Source organism: Bos grunniens, chromosome 10 (genome assembly GCF_055505025.1).
Source record: "Bos grunniens cultivar Pamir isolate PY7600 chromosome 10, Bosgru_T2T1.0, whole genome shotgun sequence".
NCBI lineage: Eukaryota > Metazoa > Chordata > Mammalia > Artiodactyla > Bovidae > Bos > Bos grunniens.
Genome location: NC_141174.1, coordinates 11,602,062 through 11,627,590, shown reverse-complemented (window position 1 = coordinate 11,627,590; position 25,529 = coordinate 11,602,062). Strand labels below are relative to the sequence as shown.

The following is a 25,529-nucleotide window of genomic DNA, read 5'->3' as shown; positions in this document are numbered from 1 at the left end:
CAGTAGCCACTTCACATGTGATAAAACAGAGAAGTAGGTCAAAATTTCTATACAGGGGCTGCCCTGGTGTCTCAGTGGTAAAGAATCCGCCTGCCAATGTGGGAGACATGGGTCCAATCCCTGACTGGGGAAGATTCCACGTGCTGTAAACTAACTAAGCCTGTGTGCCACAGCTATTGAATCTGTGCTCTAGAGCCCAGGAGCCACAATTATCGAGCCCATGTACTGCAGGTAATGAAGCCATGCGAGCTAGAGCCATGTTCCGCAACAAGAAAAGCCGCTGCAGTAAGAAGCCTATGCACTACAGCTAGAGAGCAGCCCCCTCTCTGCAACTAGAGAAAAGCCCATGCAACAACGACGACACAGCACAAACAAAACTAAATAAAAAGAACAGTTTAAAAAAATTCTGTACGACCGAAAGAGTACTTAGAATATTATCAGCAGGCTGTATCTCTGGGAAGACCAATAAACAGCTTAAGGCTGTAGGAATACCTCTTGTAAAGGCATATGACCAGACAGAAAGGATACTGGAAAACTTCAGCCATAACTAGCATGTTTACCTTACACAAACTAATCATTACAGTTACAAAATATAACTCTCTGCATCCAGAGAACATTACTTGAGAAAATAAAAGTTTTAAAAGGAACTCAATCTGGCTTCCTTTACTATCTTCTTGGATGTCAGAAAAAAATAAATGGCATTCCCTTTATACTCTGTTGGCACAGAAGCATCAGGGGCTTAGGCTATAATGAATGTGAAGTGGTCATAAGATATCAACTTCAAGGAGCCTATTGTTGGAAATACCAGTGTGGAGCTCAGAAGAAAAATCTGGCTGGAGATTTGCAATTGTAGTTCATCAACATAATAATGTCAACTGAAGCCATGGCAATGCATACACCAGTGGAAAGATAATTTTCTGGCTGAGTGGAGAGCCAGGAGAAAACCTTCCTAAGTGTTCAGATATAAAGAAAACATGCAGAACAAGAGGAGTCTGTGAAGGCTGCTGTCTCAGAAGCCAATGGAAATGAGTATACAGAGGACACTGATGAGCAGGGGCGCAGCAGCAATGCCAAGTGCTGCAGAAAAGTCATGGGTGAGACACCCTGCAAAGCATCCATTTGATTTAGCATGTAAGAGGTTGTTAGTAATCTTAACCAGACCACAGTAGACTGAGAAGTGGAGACAACAAAGAGATACAACCAGTGTGGGTTATTCTTTCAAGATATTTGGAAAGAGAGATGTTGGTAGTGGGAGGAAGAGAGGATATGAAGCTTAAGACATCTACTTAGTGATTTATTTAGGTAACTGCAGACTAAAGGGCTTCCTAGGTGGCTCAGGGGCAAAGAATACACCTGCCAGTGTGGGAGACACAAGAGACATGGGCTCAATCTCTGGTTTGGGAAGACCCCCAGGGGTAGGAAATGGCAATCTGCTATAGTGTTCTTGCCTGGAAAACCCCACGGAGGCTGGAGGGCTACAGTCCATGGAGTCGCAGAGTCGGACATGACTTAGCGACTGAGCACAAGGACTTAGACTAAAAGATATTTGTGTACGAATGAGAAAGAAGTAGAGAGGGAGGATGCAAGACACATAAAGGAGAGGCATTCTTATAAATTTTAGATACTCAGCCAGTAACAAGTTTAAACATGAGTAATCTAGTTCTTTTGAGCTGTAGTGTTAGAGAAGACTCTTCAGAGTCCCTTGGACTTTAAGGAGATCCAACCAGTCCATCCTAAAAGAAATCAGTCCTGTGTGTTTATTGGTAGGACTGATGTTGAAGCTGAAACTCCAATACTATGGCCACCTAATGCAAAGAACTGACTCATTTGAAAAGACCCTGATGCTGGGAAAGATTGAGGGCAGGAGAAGAAGGGGATGACAGAGGATGAGATGGTTGGATGGCATCACCGACTTAATGGACATGAGTTTGGGTAAACTCCTGGAGTTGGTGATGGACAGGAAGGCCCGGCATGCTGCAGTCCATGGGGTTGCAAAGAGCTGGACACGACTGAGCAACTGAAATGAACTGAACTGAACTGAATCCAGTTCAATATCTCACCTTTTAGATGCAGGGATCTTATAGTGCAGAGAGATGAATTTATTTAACTAGTTATGCTACTAATTACTGGCAGAGACAAGCCTCCATCACAGGTCTTACCATATCACATTCCAGGGCATTCCCCACTGTAACACTTCATAGTCTGTAAGCCTGAGGATCTGTCATCATGTGTTGAGATGATGGATTCAGCAATGTCCATAAGATCTGAGGAACACACTCAAAAAAGTCAAAATTCCTGATTCTTGTTACAACCAGGTGATCTAACAGCTTCCCTATATTAAGACAGGTTTCTCTTCATTTTCAAGATCCTCTTACCCCAATTCATTGTAACTGTTTCTTCTTGCTCCTCAGTTTTGCCAAACTTAGACTCATGACTCTCCCTTGACATCCACCTTTGTCATACACTCTAGGTAAAATTACATCATAAATACAAATTATGTCACATAAATTATAACATTTTGTCATATTCAGATAAAATTTAGAATGCCTAGTTAAACTTGAATTTCCAATGAACAATACATTTTTATTTCGTATAGGAAATATACTGTTCAATTATTGGAATATACAAACAGCTCATACAACTCAACAACAAAAAAACACACAATGTCTATTTAGAAGGACTGATGCTAAAGCTGAAACTCCAATACCTTGGCCACCTCATGCAAAGAGTTGACTCATTGGAAAAGACTCTGAGGCTTGGAGGGATTGGGTGCAGGAGGAGAAGGGGACGACAGAGGGTGAGATGGCTGGATGGCATCACCGACTCGATGCACATGAGTTTGAGTGAACTCTCGGAGTTGGTGATGGACAGGGAGGCCTGGCGTGCTGCAATTCATGGGGTCGCAAAGAGTTGGACACGACTGAGCGACTGAACTGAACTGAAATATACATTCCTCCAACAAAGACATACAGATGACCTACTGGCACATGAAATGGTGCTCAACGTTCTTAATTTATTTTATGACCATGCCCCATGGCATGTAGGATCTTAGCTCGCTGACCAGGGATCGAATCCATACCCCCAGCAGTGGAAGTGCAGAGTCTTAACCACTGGACCACCAGGGAATTCCGAGAATTGTTAATTATTAGAGAAATGGAAGTCAAAACTATAGTGAGGCATCACCTCAGACCCGTCAGACTGGCCATCATTAAAAAAGTGTACAAATAACAAATGCTGGAAGGTTGTGGAAAAAAAGGGTCCCTTCCACATAACTAATGGGAATGTAAACTGGTGCAGCTTCTATGGAAAACAGCATGGAAGTTTCTCAAAAAACTAAAAATAGAGAGCCATATGATTCAGTAATCCCACTATTAGGCAAATATTCAGATAAAACTCTAATTTGAAAAGACATAAACACCCCTGTGTCCAATACTTTGACCACCTGATGCAAAAAACTGATTCATTTGAAAAGACCTTGATGCTGGGAAAGACTGAAGGCAAGAGGAGAAGAGGATGACAGAGGATGAGATGGTTGGATGGCCATCACTGACTCGATGGACATGAGTTTGAGTAAACTCCGGAAGTTAGTGATGGATGGGGAGGCCTGGTGTGTTGCAGTCCTTGGGGTTCCAAAGAATCGGACACAACTGAGCAACTGAACTGAACTGGCTGATGTTCATAGCAGCACTATTTACAATAGCCAAGACATAGAAACAAATTAAATGTCTATCAACGGATGAATGGATAAAGAAGATGTGAATATATATATATATACACATATATGACAATACCAAATGATATCACTCATATGTGGAATCTAAAATATGACACGAACATATCTACAGAACAGAAACAGACTCACAGACACAGAACAGACTTGTGGTTGCCAAGGGGGAAGGGGAGAGGGAGAGAGAAGGATTGGGAGTCTAGGATTAGCAGATGCAAACTGTTACATATGCAATGGGTAAACAAGGTCCTACGGTACAGCACGGGGAACTTTATTCAATATCCTGTGATGAAGCACAATAGGACAGAATAACAAAAGAACACACACATATATGTATAACTGAACCACTTTGCTTTACAGCAAAAATTAACACATTGTAAATCAGTATGCTTCAGCGAAACTTTAAAATAATAATAATAATTGGAACAAATTCACTTACGCTAAAAAGTTATTCATGTTTACCTGATATTCAAGTTTGAATGGGCATCCTGGTTGTGGTTTGCTTTTTGTTATTGTTGTTGTTTTTGCTAAATCTGGCAATGTATCCAGGGGCCATGTAGCTGGGTGGACTTCCTCCTTCCCCTCACTGCTACTCTTCATCGTGCAGCCGTCAGTTCATAAGGCTGTTCCACAGTCACAATGACCTGAGGCTCCGATTGAGAAACATTCAGAAGCTCTGCTGATATGAAAGTGAATCTTGTTAGGCGCTCAGTCATGACCAACTCTTTGAGACTCCAAAGAGTAGCACACCAGGCTGCTCTGTCCATTGGATTGAGTGGATTGTCATGCTCTCCTCTAGGCGGAATCTTCCCGACCCATGGATTGAACCCAGGTCTACAGCCATGAAATTAAAAGATGCTTACTCCTTGGAAGAAAAGTTATGACCAACCTAGATAGCATATTGAAAAGCAGAGACATTACTTTGCCAACAAAGGTTCGTCTAGTCAAGGCTATGGTTTTTCCGGTGGTCATGTATGGATGTGAGAGTTGGACTGTGAAGAAAGCTGAGTGCCAAAGAATTGATGCTTTTGAACTGTGGTGTTGGAGAAGACTCTTGAGAGTCCCTTGGACTCTCAAGGAGTCCAACCAGACCATTCTAAAGGAGATCAGCCCTGGGTGTTCTTTGGAAGGAATGATGCTAAAGCTGAAACTCCAGTACTTTGGCCACCTCATGCGAAGAGTTGACTCATTGGAAAAGACTCTGATGCTGGGCGGGATTGGGGGCAGGAGGAGAAGGGGACAACAGAGGATGAGATGGCTGGATGGCATCACCAACTCAACAGACATGAGTTTGAGTAAACTCCGGGAGATGGTGATAGACAGGGAGGCCTGGCGTGCTGCAATTAATGGGGTTGCAAAGAGTCGGACACGACTGAGCAACTGAACTGAACTGAACTGAACTACAGCATTGTAGGCAGATCCTTTACTGTTTGAGCTACTCAGGTACGGTGGTGGTTTAGTCGCTAAGTTGTGTCCAGCTCTTGTGACCCCCTGGACGGTAGCCCGCCAGGCTCCTCTGTCCATGGGTTTCTCTAGGCAAGAATACTGGAGTGGGTTGCCATTCCCTTCTCCAGGGAATCCTCCCAACCCAGGAATCAAACCCAGGTCTCCTGCATTGCAGGCAGATTCTTTACCGACTGAGCTACGAGGGAAGTCCACTCGGGTATAGGAGTCCCCAAATATCTGATAAACCCTAAATCACATATTTGTCTTAACAATGCAGAATTTTTTCTACATTTGCTTCTTATATGTGGTTTCAATAGATATCAACATTTCTTACTATTCTATGAACAAACAACTAATTAATGGCAGATAAAATCTATACAAATGGCAGAGAAGAGAGGAAACTGCCTTGTACTTTAATTTCTCGTCAAATAATCTCCACAAAGCAGATAAGGGGAGATGATCACATTTAATCCCTGCTGATTGGCTGATACACATGGGGTATTTTAGGCAAAAAAATCTACGTTGTATCCTTCTCATCTGGTCTCAGCAGCTCCTGGCATTCACAGTTGCTGACCCAACATGATGCCTTAAATAATAAATACAACAAAATAAGGGCTCAGTTAATTTATACAAGCCTGCCCTGACCTGTTAATCCAAATATATACTCAGTGCAAATGAGAAAGAGTAGGAGATGTTCATGGTGTTTAGCCTTTAAAAAAAAAAAAAAAAGCTCATTTTTGCCCCCAGGCATTTTCCCCTTCATTTAAAAGTTAAATTGTGTATTTCAAAGACAAATCGAAGCCATGTGTCTCACTTCTTCCCTCTAACAGCAAACTGCTATGAAAGAGCTCACTGTCATATCAAGGATTTCCAGAATGTCATTTTTATTCCAAATAAGAAAACTATATTTTTTTCTAAACACATAACAACATCCAGCCTCAAAGGCACATACATATGGTTTTCAACTCACATATCTTGGAAGCAGTAATAATCTATTTTCAGCTGATCAATTTATATTCTTTCTGAAGTTACTTGTCATCAGATCAATGCTCTCAGCAGTTTAACATTTATTAAGAGCCTATTGCATGCCAGGCACGTGCTAGGCTATGTACTTCACAAATATTAGTTCTAACCTCAGTCACCTGGTAGGGACATATTATTAACCTGTTTAATAGATAATGGTATTAAAGTCTCAAGAGGTTGTGTAACATGGGAAGCAAATGAGAGGCTAACACAAGGTCTGCCAACACAGAAGCCCATGGTCTTCCCATCTTCCCAGATGGTAGTACATTACCTACTAAGCTGCTTTTGCTGCTGCTGCTAAGTCACTTCAGTCGTGTCCGACTCTGTGCGACCCCATAGACGGCAGCCCACCAGGCCCCGCCATCCCTGGGATTCTCCAGGCAAGAACACTGGAGTGGGTTGCCATTTCCTTCTCTAATGCATGAAAGTGAAAAGTGAAAGTGAAGTCGCTCAGTTGTGTCCGACTCTTAGCGACCCCATGGACTGCAGCCCACCAGGCTCCTCAGTCCATGGGATTTTCCAGGCAAGAGTACTGGAGTGGGGTGCCATTGCCTTCTCCAACCTACTAAGCTAAACCATCCCTATTTTCTGTAAGTTGATAGTCTTAACAAAAGACTTAGACAAGAGCATATTAACACAGCATTGACTAACCCATATTTAACTCAATGGAGAACAATACACTAAGATGACACACGCATGGATTTCAAAAATCAGTCTTTTACAAGAAATTTGACTGTAAAATTCACAAAAACAAAACACCCAGATTTTCTTTGTTAAAACGACATATATAAATTCTATCTCCAGTGCTTCAGCTTATTGGAGGGCTGGTAGTTATGTGTGGATTATATTTTTTGGTATTATGAGGATATAAAGAAAGTATTAATTTCCAAGTGTTTGCATTACAGAGAGCCAATGAGGAGGAGGGAATACAAACACAGGTTCTGGATTCAGACACTTGGGCTCCAAAACAAGTAATGCTACTTGCTGGCTGATTATTAAATGATGAGCCATTTGCTTACTCGGTACTTCAATGTCCACATTTAAAAAATAGACATAATAATACCTATCTTATAGGACTCTTATAAGAATTAAATGGGGTTATATTTGGAAAATAATTGGCCCAGTTGCTGCTGCTGCTGCTAAGTCGCTTCAGTCGTGTCCGACTCTGTGCGACCCCATGGACAGCAGCCCACCAGGCTCCCCCGTCCCTGGGATTCTCCAGGCAAGAACACTGGAGTGGGTTGCCATTTCCTTCTCCAATGCATGAAAGTGAAAAGTGAAAGTGAAGTCGCTCAGTTGTGTCCGACTCTTAGCGACCCCATGGACTGCAGCCCACCAGGCTCCTCAGTCCATGGGATTTTCCAGGCAAGAGTACTGGAGTGGGGTGCCATTGCCTTCTCCAACCTACTAAGCTAAACCATCCCTATTTTCTGTAAGTTGATAGTCTTAACAAAAGACTTAGACAAGAGCATATTAACACAGCATTGACTAACCCATATTTAACTCAATGGAGAACAATACACTAAGATGACACACGCATGGATTTCAAAAATCAGTCTTTTACAAGAAATTTGACTGTAAAATTCACAAAAACAAAACACCCAGATTTTCTTTGTTAAAACGACATATATAAATTCTATCTCCAGTGCTTCAGCTTATTGGAGGGCTGGTAGTTATGTGTGGATTATATTTTTTGGTATTATGAGGATATAAAGAAAGTATTAATTTCCAAGTGTTTGCATTACAGAGAGCCAATGAGGAGGAGGGAATACAAACACAGGTTCTGGATTCAGACACTTGGGCTCCAAAACAAGTAATGCTACTTGCTGGCTGATTATTAAATGATGAGCCATTTGCTTACTCGGTACTTCAATGTCCACATTTAAAAAATAGACATAATAATACCTATCTTATAGGACTCTTATAAGAATTAAATGGGGTTATATTTGGAAAATAATTGGCCCAGTTGCTGCTGCTGCTGCTAAGTCGCTTCAGTCGTGTCCGACTCTGTGCGACCCCATGGACAGCAGCCCACCAGGCTCCCCCGTCCCTGGGATTCTCCAGGCAAGAACACTGGAGTGGGTTGCCATTTCCTTCTCCAATGCATGAAAGTGAAAAGTGAAAGTGAAGTCGCTCAGTTGTCTCCGACTCTTTGCGACCCCACAGACTGCAGCCTACCAGGCTCCTCTGTCCATAGGATTTTCCAGGCAAGAGTACTGGAGTGGGGTGCCATTGCCTTCTCCAATTGGCCTAGTAGCTGGGTCATAATAAGCATCTTATAAATGGTGGTTGTGGTTGTACTTAAATGATCAAGTAGAAAGCTTTGGGAGTCATACTGAAGTCACAGAGGCCAATGAGGTGCCATTTTCAAATAATTATAGCCCACAAATAGGAAAAGGAGAAAACTAGCTAAGTGCTTGGCAGCAGTGGGAAGAATCAGGGGAAAAGGTGACTGTAAGAACTGGCACATGTAACGACAAAAAGAGCTTGACCACAAATTTGCTATGTATAACAAACACATTCTACTTATATTTTTACCATAAGTGAGCTTCTGTCTGAATGTTTCATATAGGAAAAAAATAGAACATTAAGGAGAAAATTTTTATTAGATTATGAGAAATAAAAAATTAGGAGATCCAGAAAATTTGTATGGCTTGGCCATTAAAGTATACACTAGTTCATGTGCTTTTTGCCTAAAAGTAATAATTATTACTCATGGGAATCACATATTACAACTTTAAAGAATGCAAAACATAAGGAACTGTCTTTATTTTATGTTTGTTTGGTCATAATGGAACTCCACCTTCAAGGAACAAACCTGAATTGATCCACTGTAAATTACATTTGTGTTTTCTTAGATGCAGCAAACTACTGTCCAAATGTGGCCCACTGTCTGTTTTTGCAAATAAAGCTTTATTGGAACACAGCCTCATTCATATTTTACATACTGCTTATGGCTGCTTTCGTGCCACAAGGCCCAAGTTGAGGTGCTGTATTAATAAAAAACTGCATAACTCACAAGTCTTAAAATATTTACTCTATGGCCCTTTATAGCAAAAGTAGGCCAGCCCCTTTCTTAGAGCTATGAGGTAAGTTTGTCTTAGGCAGCTCGGGCTGCCATAATAAAATACCACAGTCGCAGTCGCTTAAACAAAACGCATTCATTTTCTCAAGTTCTGGAGGCTGGAAGTCGGGGTGCCAGCATGGTGGGTCTCGCGTGTGTTTCCTTGCTGGCTTACAGGAGGCTGCCATCTTGTTCTGTGCTCACGTGACTGGTGGGGGTGTGGTCGGGAAGGGTGAGATGGAGCTATCTGATGACTCTTAACAATACCAACCTCATCCTATCAGGGTTCCCCCTTATTACTTTATTTAACTTTAATTACCTCCCTAGAGTCCCTGCCTCCAAATACAGCCACTCTGTGGATTACAGCTTCAACATATGAATTTTGGGAAGACGTGATTCAGCCTATAGCATATATCAAGCCTACAAAACCTGACAGAGTCTAAAATATCCGCGGTCTTTCATTCCCCATGGACCTTTCTGTAGGCCTTTCTAAACACATCTGAGAAATAGGTTGAAAACAAAGTATAGTGCAAACCTTCCCCACTGACTCTGTATAAAGAGACGATCCAGAAATCTTACCCCAAATATTAACCTTAGCAAAGTGCTTGAGCTTGGAGAAAAATCGAGATGAAACGACTTCTGGAGGGCAGAACAAATTCCTCCCTTTGGTAACCGAAAGAATCCTAGTAATACATCCCCAGATGGCAGTTTCCATCATGCTGATGCCGTTTCATCTTACTGGAGAAAACAGCAGTGAAAGGACTTGGGGATAATCTGTGACCAAGTGGGGTGAAAAGATTGAAACAGGCATTGATGGGTCAAAGTCAACTTGTAGGCCTCATCATTCTTGCACTATTTACAAAGAGGCTATAACTCTATTTCTCCAATAACCACAGAGTATTTTAAGAGACACTAGCTCATTCATCTTCCAAGTGCCCTTTGAAATAAGTGTCCCATATTTTATTTCTATTTTATAAATGGAAAAAATGAAGGCAGAGAGCAGTTATAGGCCTCTCCCCAGAGTGAATCAATCACTAGAAGAACCAAAGATAGAACAATTTTAAGTCCCTTGTTCTTTATGCATTCAACCATGAATTAGTGTATTAAGGACCTCTCCAAAAAATAGAAAAGCGTCCTGTGCTCATTGGATAGGTATTTCTCACCCTGTGACCATGGTATGTATCTCCTGCCAGGCTACCATGGTGGATGACTCTCCCAGCCTGGCGCTTTCAAGGATTCCCTTCTCAATTATAAGCAGAGAAACAAGAACAACAATAGGAAAGAAATGTTAAACCAAAATATCAATAGATTGTGGCCAAATCACCAAAAGTAATACTGGATTGAGCTCCTGGCACCATGCTGCATCATAGTAGAAATAGGTTCTAGCACCATCTAGTGGGAGACAAAAGTAACTCATGGATTATTAAGAGGGTTGTTTGTCATCCTGGGGCTTTCCTGATAGCTCTGTTGGTAAAGAATCTGCATGCAATGCAGGAGACCCTGGTTCAATTCCTGGGTTGGGAAGACCCACTGGAGAAGGCATAGGCTACCCACTCCAGTATGCTTTGGCTTCTCTCGTGACTCAGCTGGTAAAGAATCCATCTGCAGTGCAGGAGACCTGGGTTTGATCCCTGGGTTGGGAAGATTCCCTGGAAAAGGGAAAGGCGACCCACTCCAGCATTCTGGCCTGGAGAATCCCATGGACTTTACAGTCGGACACGACTATAGACTATATAATCCCATGGACTGTAGAGTCGGACTCAACTGAGCCACTTTCACTTTCACTTGTCATGCTGAGGGTTTCTTTCATCAAGAGGTTTGGATTATTTCCAGATTAATAAGCAAGTATATCTGTCACTGGAGTCATTGTAGAAGTACATCATTGGTTGGGTTTAGGTACCAATTATAGTTTCTTTCCTAATGACACAAAGTAAAAAGGGCCAGGGCTTGAAGTGGGAGACATGAGTGTAAATCAATTCCACCACCAACTCTTTGGTTTTACACAGATTACTTAATCTCTTCAAGTGCCTATTTCTTCATCAATATAATGAAGTTAATGCCTACCTAAAAGGTCATTGGAGAGATTAAGGGAGGTCTCTAGTTTATTTATATCTCTTTATCCAGTGACTCCACAATTAATGTTTCTCTTTCCCCTAAAAGATTCTCATGATATTCCATATAGCACTATATTAGTTTACATAGCACTATATAGGTTGACACATAACTATAGCAAAAACCACAGACTGGGTTAAAAAGTAGAAATTTATTTTCTCACAGCTTAGGAGGCTGGGAAGTCTGAGATTAAGGCATCCACAGGTTTGCTTTCTTCTGAGGACATGAGACAAAGATGTGATACAGGCCTATCTGGTCGGCACGTAGATAGCCATCTTCTTCCTGTGTCTCGATATTATCTGTCCAAATTTCCTCTTCTTTTAAGGAAAATACCATTTGTATTGGATTCGGGACCACCCCGATGACCTCATTTTACTGGTTACATTCTGAGGTGCTAGAGGCTAGCACTTCAACACAATAATGTGTGTGTGTGTGTGTCTTGGGAAGCTAGGTACAGAGGGGCCATGATTAAGCCCAAAGCAAGAACAGCAGGCAGACAGCCATACATTAAGTAAATAGTAGACTTGGGATAAATGTGGGCATACAGTTGCAGATTTTATTTTCTTGGGCTTAATCACAGCAGGCAGTGACTGCCACCATGAAGTTAAAAGATGCATGCTCCTTGGAAGAAAAGCTATGACAAACCTAGACAGCATATCCAAAAGCAGAGACATCATTTTGCCAGCAAAGGTTCATATAGTCAAAGCTATGGTTTTTCCAGTGGTCATGTACGAATGTGCGTGTCGGACCATAAAGAAGTCTGAGCACCAAAACTGATGCCTTCAAATTGTGGTGCTAGAAAAGATTCTTGAGAGTCCCTTGGTCAGCAAGGAGATCAAACCAGTCAATCCTAAAGGAAATCAACCCTGAATATTCATTGGAAGGACTGATGCTGAAGCTCCAATACTTTGGCCATTTGATGTGAAGAGCCAGCTCATTGGAAAAGAAACTGATGCTGGGAAAGATTGAAGGCAGGAGGAGAAGGGGACGACAGAGGATGAGATGGTTGGATGGCGTCACTGATTCAATGGACGTGAATCTGAGCAAGCTCTGGAGACAGTAAAAGCCTGGCGGGTGGTAGTAGTTCATGGGGTCGCAGAGAGTCAGACATGACTTAGTGACTGAACAACAACAGGGTAAATCCCAGCCCTCAAAAAGTGTGACGTAGCCACAGGGCCTCCAGAGGGAGGTGTGTAGGAAAATGCACTTTACAGATCAAATGGAAGACCTCATTCACTTCTGTTTCTGAAGAACCGGGAGATGCTTTTCCTCCAGGATCATCGGTTTCTGAGATAAAAGGGACTCTACTAGTAGAACAAAGCTTCGTTAATTACAGCAGTCCCTTCAGGTACCCCTGGCAAAAAAAAAAAGAAGGTGGAATCGAGACGTTGTTACAAATAAAAAAATTTGTTCCATCCCTTAAATGGATTCAATCAATGATTCCGGAGTTATAACGTTCCCTAGCAGAGTTAAACCAACTCTGGGAAACTCCATTTCAGTATTAAGCTGACTCAGGAAGGGCTTTTTGTACTTCCTAGCTAATCTGTAGTAAAATTGAAAATTTTCAGCTGCCTAAAAAACTGCACTCTCCAGTTTTCATTCTAAAAAAAAAACTGTGTCTGCCAGCATTTTCAAAATGTATTCTGTGAGGTGCACATATGTTAATATAAGTATATCAAAGATTGTCCACCTCGTCGCTCTCCTATTAAGCAGATTTCCCTTTACAATCTCCCACAATCTTCTGCGCTTGAGGTTTGGAGAGGACAGAATTGCAATGCTTCCCCTGCCTGCTGTTCCGTGACTCTAACACTGCTCTCTCCTTCCAGTCTCTTCACCACAGCTATTCCCATGCTTGGTATCCAGTCTTTCTCTGCTTCGGACAAAATGAAAAGTCATAATGATAAAACACAAACAGGAACTTCAGAATCCCAAGCAACTGCACTCTCTAGGTATCACTATCATTATTCCCTCCATTTATGTTTTAAGGGACTCTTTGAGCTGACTTCCTAAAAAGGAGAAAACTCAGTGCAAAAAACGGCACTATCAAGCGGTGCCAGGTTTTGAGAACCCAAAGGAAGGCGTGCCTTCCTGTGAAAGATCAGCTATGAATCTGGTAGAATGGCATATCAAAGTCCATTGCAAAGGTGGCTTGTTATAGATTTACCCCAGGGTCTCATCATCAATTTTAAAAGCATGTGTTGAGTGGCCATGCATATCCATATACAGCGTTTCATTATGGGTACTCAGCAGGTGCCCTGATTTACCTCCAGTTTCAACACAGCATTCACCTAACACATTTCTTTGGTTCTTTTATCCTCTTTATTCCACTTGACAGCTGTGTCTTTCCTTTCCCTGAAGATGACAGCTTCCCACTATACAAACATTACTGGCTTTACACCCAAACATCACTGCTTTTACACTGAGCACATAGATCCTGGTTTCTAATACCTTCCACCAATTTCAGAAGCTGGGACACATTCTAGGTCTGAGACAGGGAGCATATAAGATGAGTATATAAGATAAGTATATACAGGGAGTATATATTTCTGGAGCCTCCTGAAATGCCAGAAAGTAAGGAAATACCCAAAGGGGGAAAAATAAAAAAAACTTTTTAATTTTTAAAATGGATGAAGCCTGTCAGGGAACAAAGAAACCAACCTGAAAGATCTCTGGGGGCCAAATGTGGGACAATTTGAGCAACAAAATAAAAAACCTATGATTGGATTCTAAAACAAAGTATAAAATAAACATGGGCTTCCATGGTGGTTTAGTGGTGAAGAATCCTCCTGCCAATGCAGAAGATGCAGGTTCTATCCCTGGGTCAGGAAGACACCTTGGAGTGGGAAATGGCAATCCCTTCCACTGTTCTTGCCTGGGAATTTCCATGGACAGAGGAGCCTGGCAGGCTCTAATCCACACAGTTGCAAACAGTTGGACAGAACTTAGTGACTAAACAACAGCAACATAAAATAAACACATATGGGTCTATCTTGATATAAATCAATGAGTAAATATATGCAGAAGAAGAGACAAATTTGTCACACAGAAAGTAACAAATAATGTATATAGGTACCCACCCCCTTGCTATGGACTAAATATCTGTGTCTCCTCAAAACTCATATGTTGAAATCTTAGCCCCCAAAGTGATGGTAATAGGATGTGGGGCTTTGGAGGGGATTAACTGGTGCCTTCATGAGTGTGATAGTGCCCTTATAAAAGAGATCCCAGAGAGCTCTCCCTTCTCTCTACCATTTGAGGATACAACAGGAAAACAGCTGTATATGAACCCAGATTCAAGCTCTCCCTAGACCCTAATCTGCCAGCACCTTGATCTTGGACTTTCCAGCATCTAGAACCGTGAGAAATAAATCCCTGTTGTTTATAAGCCATGTGCTCTATGGTATTCTGTTACAGCAGCCTGAACAGACTAAGCAACCCTTCCCAAAAGTAGAGACGAATCTTCCCACCCTGCTCTGAATGTGAGCTGGGTTTATGACTCACTTCCAAAGAATCGAGTATGGAAAGGTAAACGTAGAGTGGAGAAACCTGACAAAGACTGCTTTAAGCAGGTGACCAAGATCAGTATTCCTGGGGATAAGTCACGTTGATACCAAGTACTCCCCCACATGTGCCATGAGAAAGGTGTATTACCTCTGATATTGTCTCCCACACACACAATACCAATCATAAGAGAAATACCAGACAAACCTAACCTGAAGAACATTTTATAAAATACCTGGACCATTCTCTCTAAAACTGCCAAGGTCTTGGAAAACAAGAATGAGACAGTTACAGAGCAGAGAAGACTAAAAAGATGTGACAGCTAAATGCAGAGTGGTGTCCTGGATTGGACACTGGCACAGAGAAAGGACCTCAGTAGACAAAATCTGAATAAAGTCTGAAGTTTATTTAAGAGTAAAGTTAGTGTTAGTTTCTTAGTTTTGGTTCTCGGTCCAATGGCTGTGTGAAATGCTGACTTTAGGGGAAACTGAGTAAAAGACATTTCCCTGTATAATCTCTGCAACTTTTCTATAAATCTAAAATCACTTTAAACTAAAAAAAAAATCTTTATAAGTTAAAACACAAGAATAATTTCTGTGTTTCAACATTTTGCTCATCTGTGACTTTAGTTTATCACTACAGAAACTTCCTTTAGGAAAATGTAGTTAAAGGGAGACAAATGAAAAAAATAACTAAAATGAAGATAGCAATAATTTTTGGAGATAGAAGCATGCTCATCTCTGTATAAATGTTGCATGCACACGTGCGAAGTAGCTTCAGTTGTGCTCGACTTCGCCACCCTATGGAATCTAGACCACCAGATTCCTCTGCCCGTGGGGTTCTCCAGGTCCGAATACTGAAGCGGGTTGCCATGCCCTCCTCCAGGGAATCTTCCCAACGCAGGTATTGAACCCACATCTCTTACATCTCCTACATTGGCAGGAGGGTGCTTTAACACTAGCACTACCCAGGAAGGCCTCACCTCTATATATTGAGACATAGTTCACAAGCTATAAAACAATAGTTTTAAAGTTGGTTTTTAGCATACTTACAAAGTTGTGCAACTACCATCCAATTCCAGAAAATCCCTTTAAGGTCACAAAAATTTACACCTGCTTTTTTTTCCCATGACTTTTATAATTTAGGCTCTTATATTTAGGTCTTTGATCCATTTCTAGTGCATTTTTGTATACAGCATGAGGCAAGGGTCCTCTAAAATATGGTTTTTTACTTGTTTATGTTGACTAAAAATAAATTTTTAAAAATAAATAAATAAAATAGAAAAATATATATACTTACAACCTGAAAGTAGGGAGTAATTTTATTTGGTGGGAATGTTTAGGACTCCAAGCTCAGGAGACAGCATCTCAGGAGCTCTGAGAAAACTGCTCCAAGGAGGCAGGAAGGGGAGTCAGGCTGTGTGTAAGCTGGCAACAAAGAGAGCCAGCAGTCTGAATATCGCAGATCAGATACCAAGTTTAGGAAGTCAGCATTCTCTGTATGGGAAGATGCAAGCCTCCGGGCTCACTGACTTCATTCTTTTCACACGCACCAAGCTATCTGGAGCCAAATCCTGTTTCCTTCTTCGCTTTAAGGAGTGGCAAATGGCTGCTTCTTGCATTGCCCCAGCTCCCTGGCAATCACTGTCCAGGAGTGACAGCCTCTGTTGGCCCATAGTTTTGGGAGCTCTCATTCTCATTTGGAGGCCAGAAATTGATGGTGGTTGTGACATTTCTCACTTATTGATATGGTAGGAGATATTTCACATTTCACACTTATGTAGCATCAAAAACATTCTTCTTAGAAACTGAAATGCCAAGGTTGAAATGTCAGGCCCAGCAGTCACTAGTGTTAAGGTATTTTCCTTTCCTAGGTGTCCATCTTCTCACCAGCATTGTGAGGGAACTGATCATCCTCTGGGGAACTTATTTCAATTTTAATTGGGATTTTATAACCACCAAAATTGTTGTTACTTACAGAGTACATGTGGGTTCATTATGCTACTCTCTGAATTTAATATATTGAAAAAAATTTAAGGAAGAAAACTCATACTCAGAATTGCCAATATTTTAGGCTGTCAAGTAAAAACATATTTTAAAAAGACTACCATCTCTTACGGACTTCCCTGGTGGCTAAGAGCTAAGGAATCCACCTGCAATGTGGGAGACACAGGAGATGTGAGTTCGATCCTTGGTTCAGGAAGATCCCAGGGAGGAGGGCATGGCAACCCACTCCCATATTCTTGCCTGGAGAATCCCATGGACAAAAGAGCCTGGCAGACAGCAGTCCAGGGGGTCGCAAAAAGTCAGACACAACTGAAGCAACTGAGCACGTGTGCATGCAACATCTAATTATAACTCCATAAAACAATGATTTATACCATATAGTAAAGAAAATACCATCTTTACATAGAGTAAGTTCTTTTTAATTGAGGAAAAAATACCTTCATAAAAACTCACTGCCCTGTCCTTATATTTTTGACTTGGCCATGGACCAGTACTGATTCCTACCCTAGTGTTTGGGAAGCACTGAATCAGATTATAATTCTGTGGAATTAGAACCACGTAGGCTCAGGCGTATGATTCACTTTTGATAAACACAGAGAACAATAATAAGTGGGAGGAACCAGATGTTCTCAGGTAGAATCCTATTGATGTCAAACTCTCAATAAACCTGAAGAGCACTAAGCTTCAGCTTTATTCACAATACAGTAAAATTTTCATGAAGCACTCATGACTACAGATTAAATGAAAATAACTGTGAGGTAGGAGAGAGTGAAAAGGTAACTGTCATATCCTTTGAGTTTTTATTAGTTTTATTGTGGAAATTATGGATAGACTCAGATGCACTATAGTAAGTTTTAATTCCATATTGTTAATTGAACATCAGTAAGAATTCTAGCAATATACAAAAGTAAAATCCAGAAGTAGAGATCATTCATTTGTAAGAGTCAATATGCCAGAACTCCTCATGTTATAGAAACTGCCATAATGTAATAATGCTGATTTATGACTGTTTTGAGGAAACAGAATTATAATTTCCAAAACAAAATATTTAAAAAGAACCTGGATTTTTCTCTTCTTGTCTGTGGCCTCCTAATGATCTCAGGATCAATAATAAGTTAGAGTTACCACTGGCTCAATAAAGTTTAGACTTTTTCCAAACAAGATGATGGTAAGTTTCACAAATTCTGCAAAAGTAAAGTTGAACATCATAGACAGATCACTTGAACTCAAGAATGAAATGGACCTTAAATCAGTACAACTTTGAACTTGTACCTTTCTTTATATCAATAGCATTTAGCATCAGTTATATATTTCTTTCCCTATATAATATATATATACGTGTATGTATACACACACACACACACATATATAGGCCTATATTTATATATATATATATATATATATAGGCCTCCCCTTGTAGCTCAGTGGGTAAAGAATCTGCCTGCAATGCAGGAGACCCAGGTTCAGTCCCTGGGTTGGGAAGATCCCCTGGAGAAGGAAATGGCAACCCACTCCACAATTCTTGCCTGGAGAATTCCATGAACAGAGGAGCCTCGTGGGCTATAGTTCATGGAGCCGCAAAGAGTTAGACACGACTGAGCAACTGAGCACGCACGACTGAGCACTCATATATTTCCTAAATAATTCTCCAGACTTTCATATTATCCCTTCCATCACATCTCTTTGGATTATCAGTCTTATAATCTTTAATCAGGAATACTGAATTTACAAAATACTTAGTCATGAATGGTGATTCCTTAGTATAAGCTTGCAAAATCAGTCAGTTGTCATGCATACATTTTATAGCTGAGAATTCTGAATTATTGAAAATTTCAATGAGATGCTTTACTCAACTTCCTCCCTTGTCCTATCCCTGTATACCACTTCCAGCCAGCTGTCTTTTACCAGAGCTTAGGTCACTTTTAATTAATTATTCAAGAAATATTTATTGGGTACCTACCAAGTGCTGGGCATTGTTTGTGTTCTTTGGGTTCAGCAGTGAATAACAACAATAAAATATGGGGGAGGCACCCACACAGATGGAGCTTACAGTCAAGGGGACAGACAGACAATAAACAAAAGAAGCTAAATGCACACAGATTCTTGGGCTTCCCAGGCGGCTCAGTGGTAAAGAATTCACCGGCCAGTGCAGGAGACACAGGAGATGCAAGTTTGATTCCTGGGTCAGGAAGATGCTCTGGAGGAAGAGATGGAAACCCATTCCAGTATTCTTGCCTGGGAAATTCCATGGCCAGAGAAGCCTGGCAGGCTGCAGTCCGTGGGGTCACAAAGAGTCAGACATGACTGAGCAACTGAGCACGAGGGCACACAGTGTACATTCTGTGAAATGTGGGAGTCTTGTGACGTGCTATGTGCGGATTGAGAAGAGGCTGATATGACAGTAAGTAACTGAAAGAGAGGTACACCTCTCAAAGGGGTGGTCAAAGGAGGCCTCTCAAAAAGCATTGAGCCAATAGTTGATAGGCTCTTTGTGACCCCATGGACTGTAGCTTACCAGGCTCCTCCATCCGTGGGATTTTCCAGGCAAGAGTACTGGAGTGGGGTGCCATTTCCCTCTGCAGGGGATCTTCCTGACCCAGGGATTGAACCCAGGTTTTCCGGATTGCAGGCAGATGCTTTACCCTCAGAGCCACGAGGAAAGCCCTTAATAGTTGATTGTCAAGAAAGACAGAGCCATTTGAAGGTCGGGGAAGGTGAGAAACCAGTAAGTACAAAGGCCTGGAGGCTGGAAGGAGTTCAGCAAGTTCAAAGAAGAGAGGAAATCCCACGTGTCTGATAAAGTGGAAGAAGCTGAGGGCCATGGACACTCAGAGCCAGGTCAAGCAGAACCTCACCCAACATGATAAGCAGTTGGAAATGGGAAGACATGGGAGGGTTTTAAGTCCAGAGAAGAGAATTAATCCATCTTTAGGGGAACACAATCAGTAACTCATGTAACTTATCACTAATTTAACCTTCTGGATAGCCCTACTGTGACCTCATGTTCTATAGTTGGTTCATTGGCTTTTCTCTTATACCCTAATACAGGTTCACATCATGTACTTTTACAGAAAATTTGTCTCTATGTAACCTGATTTTCCAAAAAGATGAAGAGGGGATAATTTGAAAGTTCAGAGAATCATCCAGAAAATATATAACTGACACTAAATGCTAATGCTGTAAAGAACTTTAGGATAGGGCCCAAGTTGTACCGGTTTAATGCCCAATCCATTCTTGAATGCAGAATGATACATAGAACAGAAAATGTTCAACTTTACTTTTATGGAATTTATGAATCTTACCATCATCTTGCTTGGAAAAAATATCTAAAATATATTGGGCTAGTACAGACTCTAATTGGCTATTTGTTTAAAAATTATTAGGAGGCCAAAGAAAAGAAAGATATGACTCTCAGGTCCTCCAGGAAATACTTTAACTATGGGATCCCTTCATTAACTTTTCTAGCCCACTGTAGGCTGGAGCCATGCTAAGTGCCCGTCATTCAGCCGGTGCCCTGTAACTGTGGCCAAGACCCTACCTTGCTGGACCACTTTGACACTGATTGGCAACTGAATTGTCAAGTGCTATAAATAGAATGTTCCCTTGCTTGGTTGGATATCTTCCACATTTGTTTAGAATAACTCTGAAATAGCAATTCCCCACCCATCCATTCATCCCCATGAAAGGTTGGGGCTTTAGGTGGTGGTTTAGTCGCTAAGTCATATCCAACTCTTGCGACCCCATGGACTGTAGCCCGCCAGGTTCCTCTGTCCATGGGATTTTCCAGGCCAAGAATACTGGAGTGGGTTTCCATTTCCTTCTCCAGGGGATCTTCCTAACCCAGGAATAGAACCCAGGCCTCCTGCATTGCAGGCAGATTCTTTACCGACTAGGGGACTTCATTTTTCTGGTGTCTAGTCTTCCTTGTCTGGCTGTCTCTTGAGCTCAAAATGTCCTTTTGAATATAATCCACATCTACAGACACAGGCAGAAATCCAGATGGGATTACCAATCCAAACTCAGGAATCCCTTGCTGCTGCTAAATAGCTTCAGTCATGTCCGACTCTGACTCTTCAGTCATGTGCGACCCCATAGATGGCAGCCCACCAGGCTCCCCCGTCCCTGGGATTCTCCAGGCAAGAACACTGGAGTGGGTTGCCATTTCCTTCTCCAATGCGTGAAAGTGGAAAGTGAAAGGGAAGTCGCTCAGTCATGTCAAACTCTTAGTGACCCCATGGACTGCAGCTTACCAGGCTCTGCCGTCCATAGGATTTTCCAGGCAAGAGTACTGGTGTGGGGTGCCATTGCCTTCTCTGCAAGAATCCCTTAAATAAGCTCAATTACTGATGCTTCCCAAAGCTTATAACATTCTGCCCTAGAAATTTAGCATCATCTAAGTGAATGGTTATTGTAACTGTCCAGTATTTTGATGCAGAAGTAATGGCAATACTGTAATTATTCCATTTTACTAAATTCCAACATTTGAACATGCAAAAATAGGATTTTATTCAATAAATGTAATATTCAAATCAGAAGTTATTCCTAAATGTTGAGTACCAAGAACAAATATCAAAGCACTAATTCATTAGCGGTGACATTATCAATCAAAGATGAGATTTTTGAGGTCAGGGTTGAAGTATTTTGTCAGTAAATAATATGTACATGGGTCCACAGAACACACCCTCCCTGATCAGCCAGAGTCACTCTGGATGGAATATTAAAAGGGTCGGGTGTGGGGGCAGGTGTCTAATCAAGGCTCTAGAGTGAGCTAATCAGCTTCATCTCATCACCATTGTGTCTTTTCAGTAAAAAAGGAACAATTTACTCATCTTCTAAAAGATGGTAAGTTGGGAAACTTCTCCAGAATTCAAATTTTTGTTAGAAAATTTGTCCTTCCAGGGCAAGAATAGAGATGCAGAAGGAGAGGGTGGAATGAACTGAGAGAGTAGCATTAACATATATAGACGACCTTGTATAAAATAGATGGCTAGTGGGAAGCTGCTATATAACAAAGGGGACCCAAGCCCGGCACTCTTTGATGACCTAGAGGGGTGAGAGGAAGGCTCAGGAGGGTCGGGATATATGTATACGGCCGATTCACAATGTTGTACAGTAGAAACCAACACAACTTTGTAAAGCAATTATCCTCCAGTTAAAAGTAAAATAATATTTGTCTTTCAGTTTTCCTCCCCAACCACTCTGCCTTCCCCCTTCTGAGTTTTGCTGAAGCAACAACACAGTGTCAACAAGTGCACACTACCACAGAGAGAGCAGACAGAACTCGTCCAGGCAAACTGGACGAGTGTCTGTCTAAGTGTGACCACTTCAGAATCACATTTGCAAAATGGTTCCCACGTGCCATCTGAGACCAACTGAGTCAATCAGAATTCTGAGGATGGGATCAGGTTGGCTGTATTTAGGGGAGATGGGCTTCAGGAAGTTAATCTTACTGACTCTTGTTGTTGTTTGTTCACTTAGTCGTGTCCAAATTTTTGCAAGCCCATGAGCTGCAACTCACCAGGCTTCCCTGTCCTTCATCATCTCCTGGAGTTTATTCAGACTCATGTCCTTTGAGCCAGTGATGCCATCAGACCATCTCATCCTCTGTTGCCCGCCTCTCCTTCTGCCCACAATCTTTCCCAGCATCAGGGTCTTTTCCAATGAACTAGTTCTTCACATCAGGTAGCCTAAGTATTGGAGCTTCAGCTTCAGCATCAGTCCTTCCAATGACTATCTGGGGTTAATTTCCTTTAGGATTCACTGGTTAGATCTCTTTGCAGTCCAAAGGGACTCTCAAGAGTCTTCTCCAATGCCGAAGTTCAAAAGCATCATTTCTTCAGCTCTTAGCCTTTTTTACGGTCCAACTCTACATCCATACATGATTCCTGGAAAAACCATGGCTTTGACTATATGGACCTTGGTCGGGAAAATTATGTCTCTGCTTTTGAATACGCTGTTTAACTTAGAGCAAGGATCCTTACCGTCAAAGTTGCTTGAGGTGGCGTAGTCTGGGAGAGGCCATTATGGGGTATGATGAAAGAAGTAAGGGTAAGAGAGATAATCTACTAGAAATAAGATGCATGGCCTTTAGGGCCATAAACTGAATGACTAAGGAGGGGATGTGTATTGGGCCGTTAGTGACAGCAGTGCAAAAAGCTACACAGAAAGAATTCTTCAAGAAGAACAGCAAACACGAAAAAGATTCTCTGTTCAGAGTGAGGCTAAAGCCAGGTAGAATGACCTTGCTTAGAGTAGCCACACTGGCTATCACTGAGGATCTCCTCTCTGATTTGAAAGTAGAAACTACAGCAAAGAAGCACGTGCTTCTACAACAACATTGCCTATCATACAGACAAGGTGAGAGGATATGAGGAGTTTAATTTTTCAGTGTGTATTAATAATTTACCTACTCATTAGGTTTATGAGAGAGGATTAATCCCTGATTGGAGCAGAGCAGCTGCAAGGCAAATTATCAACATAACAGATGTAAATGTCTTTCTTGACTTTAAAAGATAAAATTTGTCAGCTCCAGATCCTTACATGTCTAGGATGAGAAAAGAATAGAGAAGTTTTACTCTTGAAGAACTGGAAGTATCAATGCTTTGAAATATTCAAGGAAAGATTAGATACTTTGAGTGCTGAAGTAGGGTTTAATACAGATGCTGGGAAGAAAGAATATTTTTAAAATACGTATGTTTATCTGACAAAGGATATTGAAAACGAGGGAGACTGTGCCTGGGTGGGGTCAGGGGCATATGGGACATTTCGGCACCTTCCTATCCATTTTGCTATGAACCTGAAACTATTTTGAAAAAAAAAAAAAGAAAATAATTGAGAGAGTAGCACTGACATATATACACCACCATATGCAAAATACCAGAGCTAGTGGGAAGCTGCTGCCTAACACAGGGAGCTCAGCTCCATGCGCTGTGACGACCCGCAGGGCTGGGATGCGGGTGATGGGAAGAAGGAAGGCTCACAAGGGAGGGGAGACATATATATACACATATGGGATATATATATATACATATGGGATATATGTTAATATACATATGGGGTGTATATATATACACACTTATAGCTGATTTACATTGTTGTACAGCAGAAACTAATAACAACATTGTAAAGCAATCATCCTCCAGTTTAAAAAAAATCATAGGATAAACCATAATGGAAAAACACATCAAGGAGATCCAACCAGTCCATCCTAAAGGAAATCAGTCCGGAGTGTTCATTGGAAGGACTGATGTGGAAGCTGAAACTCCAATACCTTGGCCACCTGATACAAAGAGCTGACTTATTGGAAAAGACCCTGATGCTGGGAAAGATTGAGGGTAGGAGAAGGGGATAACAGAGGATGAGATGGTTGGATGGCATCACCAACTCAATGGACATGAGTTTGAGTAAACTCCGGGAGTTGGTGATGGACAGGGAGGCCTGGCGTGCTGCAGTCCATGGGGTCGCAAAGAGTCAGAACCGACTAAGCAACTGAACTGAAATGATATTGGGTTGGCCAAAAAGTTCATTCAGGTTTTCAATGTGAATGAACTTTTTGGGCAACTCTGAATGAACTTTTCGGGCAACTCTGAATGAACTTTTTGGCCAACCGAATAGATATGTTTCTGTGTATTGACAGAACAAGTCCTATACCCAGCATGTGAGGCCACCAAATTGCTGGTCACTACTGATGCCCCATTTGGTAAGAAGACCACAGCAGTGCATGGGTGTAGCAGAAACTTTCTGTAAGTTAACTTCTGAAAATTCTATTTTATACAGCTTCAGTCTCTCGAAATCTTCCAGATTTAATAAATAAATAAAGGTTTCTTTCAAAAACCCACCTTTGAAATTTTGAACTGGGGTACTGGGGAAGAACAAAGTTTTCCAAGTACAAAAATAAATGATAACAAAGATGATTGCGTCTAAGATTTTATCTTCCCTTTCCGTGCCATCCCAAATATTACCAAACACTTTTAAAGCATTCTGAACGATGGCCCAGCCCTTTTTTAGATTCTGGGCTGTCTTTACTGATTTATGCCCGACCATATTACTGATTCAAAAGAAAAAATCAAAATAACTCTTTGAAAAATGCCTGGCTCCATTGATTTTTGTGGAGAGGCTCTTGCTTGGCTGAATTTAATTTAAATGTAGTTCTTTGTTATTGCTTCAAGAGGACGACAGTCATTTCTAACAAGCACAAATTATTCAGAGCATGACCCTCAATGCTGTATTTCAAATAGCAAAAGAAAACAAGCCATCCTCTCACCCACTTCGCCTTGCAGGAAGAGAAGCTGTGTGAAAGGAACTGCAAAAGGACAACCTGACCCAGAGAGATTCGCCCTCACCGGGGCCCTCCTCCCGGCTTTAGTGGGTCTCTGGATGGGCCAGTTGCACAAATACAAGAAGATCAGGCCCGGCATCCTGGAAGGGGGAGGGGCTTGGTATCACCCTCCTTGGATTGCCGTTTGCCAAGTTCTAGTTAACCCAGTTACAGTAAAGCCATTGTGGAGTCTTTAGTGGAGCAAGCCTCACATCTACATGGCATTCACGATTGTTGATGGCCATGGCCACAGCCAGTAACTGCAATTTAGTGGCTTACACATTATCATGAAAGGGGGCGGGCAAAGGCTCAAGAGCAGTGGGTTTTTACAGC

General features: G+C 41.6%; 1 long non-coding RNA gene across 4 annotated transcripts in view; it reads right to left on the bottom strand.

Annotated features, from left to right (window-relative positions):
- LOC147363918 (uncharacterized) overlaps nucleotides 1-25,529 on the bottom strand; it is a 109,589-nt gene that overhangs the window by 48,346 nt on the left and 35,714 nt on the right. The window contains exon 3 of one of the 4 annotated variants that reach the window (XR_015133919.1): nucleotides 3,978-4,406. The exons of 1 other annotated variant lie outside the window; for it this stretch is intronic. This is a non-coding gene — a long non-coding RNA (uncharacterized LOC147363918). Of the gene's footprint in view, nucleotides 1-3,977; nucleotides 4,407-11,500; nucleotides 12,727-25,529 lie in introns of those variants that run through there. 2 more of the 4 variants (XR_015133918.1, XR_015133916.1) reach the window with 2 other exon arrangements.